We start from the raw sequence: 2775 nt of genomic DNA on the forward strand, positions 1-2775 counted from the left end.
CTAACATACAAACTTTTATTTCATATATGAAAGAGAATTGCAGCACACCTTGAGTGCATGCGTTTATTTTTTTATAACTGCCAGAAACCATTTTGAGGTTGTGCCTATAGGCAGTTGGTCAAATTATAACAATTAGGCTATTAATAAAGCCAGTTATTCCGTTCATGGCTGTGACAACATCCTGAAAGCCTAAAAAGAAAAGCTGGTGGGAATTGTGTTGGTTTCAAACAAATGAATAAATTAACAAGCTAATTTATAATATGCTTAGACTATCGTTTTTTTTTCATTAGCCACACTTTATTCTGTGTGTGTGGTTACTATGACCCAGATGTGTAGCCAATGAAATAAAATGCTTAAACATTAAAATGTAAGGTTTAGAAAATTAAAGTATAGAAAATAAAATTCAGAGGGAGAGACAGTACTGTAACTGCAGACCAGGGTTTTGTTGCATTGTGAATTACCTTTTTCCACACCATAAGCTATGAAGTGCAACAACTAACAATTTTTCTTTTGAAATAAATAGCCAGTCAAAGCACGGCACATCCCATTATTATGATATTAGCTTATAATAATAATTGTCAGGAATCCTTCTGGACTGACAGATTCATTCACTGCACCTGAACAGCCCCAATCATCAGACTAATCACTAATCACCTTGACCTGTTGCTCATCACTGCTCACACTAGATAAGCCTGGAACACTCACTCATTTATGGTTTGATTTATTTGTTATTAGCCAGACTTTCTCTTCAGTGTGACAGCATTTACCTGACGATGTAGCCTGCCTGCATGCCTACCTACCTGCCTGCTCACCAGTGTCATCCTGTCTGTTATCTTGTCCTGTGAATCCTGTACTGTTTACCTCGACTGGCATCATCTTGTTTTTGTTACAACCCGAAGTTAAGTTCTGTTTGTTTGTCTTCTTTTTGTTGGTATTGGTTATTTCTTTTCTGAACAACCTCAACATTGTTTAAAATATCATTAAATATCCATTCTCTGTTAATCTGCCTTTGTCTTCTCTCTGATCCGTAATATTATTATTATTATTATTATTATTAATAATAATAATAATAATAATAATAATAGTAGTAGTTTGTTTTATTTTTGTTATTCATAATATTAGACATTTGTTTGGACTGTGCTCTTTTCAAGCAGCATTTTTTTCATTCTGCAGGCTGTTCGCTCTGGCAGTTGGTCAAATATTTGTTAGTTAGCCTATCATAAAGCAGAGTTATTCTGCAATCAGGTTATGTGCTCCATCAGGCTTATCATAATCTTAATAATATCTTGTAGTTTGCTGTGCCACAGTTTTCTGGTCTTGTAGTGTGCGCACGTTTAAGGTTTGTGTGTGCTGTAACCAGATTTCATTATTAGTTACGATTTTAAAACTCCTGCAGCAGGTGAGGAGAAAATGAAAGCACATTAGAACAAGGAAAAATCAGATACTTATGAAAATCTTTAACATAAAGACAAATTAAAAATGTAGCAAACAAATGACGGGCTTGTGACCCAATTACAGTGTAACATTAAATAAACCCCTATTTCCCAGAACAAAAATCTATTTATGGGCAGGAACAAAAACTTTGTTCCTGCCCATAAATATACACTTTTATAAAAGGATATACACTTTTATATCTTTCTTGGAAAATATATCTTTTTGAAACTTATTTGATATAATTTGTATCTTTATTTTAATGTATTTTTTATTGGTCTGTTATCTGCAAAATAAGCAAGAAGAAAGAATAGCATGAAGTGCACAAGTCAGCTATATGCTTGGTATGCTTTAACACAATTTGTTATATAATGTGCAATATTTACAGTTCTAGAGAAGCCCGTTTTAAACTGTTTTAATTTTTAATGACATTATCATTCATTGCGCTGATCACTTTAAATGAGCCAGGGCAGGCTTTACAGGCTATTTGCAGCGCTGACCTTGTTCCCAGATCACTTCGGAAGAATGAACTTGGTTGGATGAATGATAGAAGTAAGAAACTCATTGTGAGAAAGAAGATGCTCTGTGCATGCCTGACCACAATTTTTTTTTTTGTTTTTGAGAGAGAGTGTACATGCCGAATTTTGCCAGCCTGTCAAGATGAAAAATTGCTTGCAGCGCCTTAATATTTATAATATAACTATAAGAAATAAGACTTATGACTCTAGAAGAATTTGTTTTATGGATACTGTGGCATAATAATACTGTGATATTGTCCTTGGTTAGTTAAAGATAATGTGTTAAATATTACTTTAAATTCACTTCATTTTGAATTGACTTAAACTGCATGTGTTACCCACTACATTGCAAAGTTACTTGTCAAATTACCATGGACCATTAATTTGAGTTTAAATTCTTTCATTAGCTTGTTTATGAAAACTTTATGCATGAAAAAATGACATTCAGTTAAAGATTCAATAACTGAAATATGAAAAATTTATTTAAAAAAACAAGTTTTATTAGATTAATCATCTTTAGAGAATTGAGTTACACATTTAAATGGTGAGTTGTCGCCATCTATTGTCGTTATGTCATTGCTACAGATTTTAGTCATATTTTGAATTAATAAATCATTATTTCGACTTTTTGTCTTGTAATTTTAATTTAGTATATCTTAACTAACTTGGGCTTTTCTCAACAGGCAGAAAGGAGCTTAATTACAGTTTAATCAAAACTTGTCAATTATTTATTGTCAATTGTTTGCACACAAGAATGTTTTGTCTTGGTGATTTGGAGTTTCCAGTACTAAGACCGAAAGTATATAGTGTAAAGTTTTGCAAACAA

This window comes from Danio rerio, chromosome 18 (assembly GCF_049306965.1).
Source record: "Danio rerio strain Tuebingen ecotype United States chromosome 18, GRCz12tu, whole genome shotgun sequence".
NCBI lineage: Eukaryota > Metazoa > Chordata > Actinopteri > Cypriniformes > Danionidae > Danio > Danio rerio.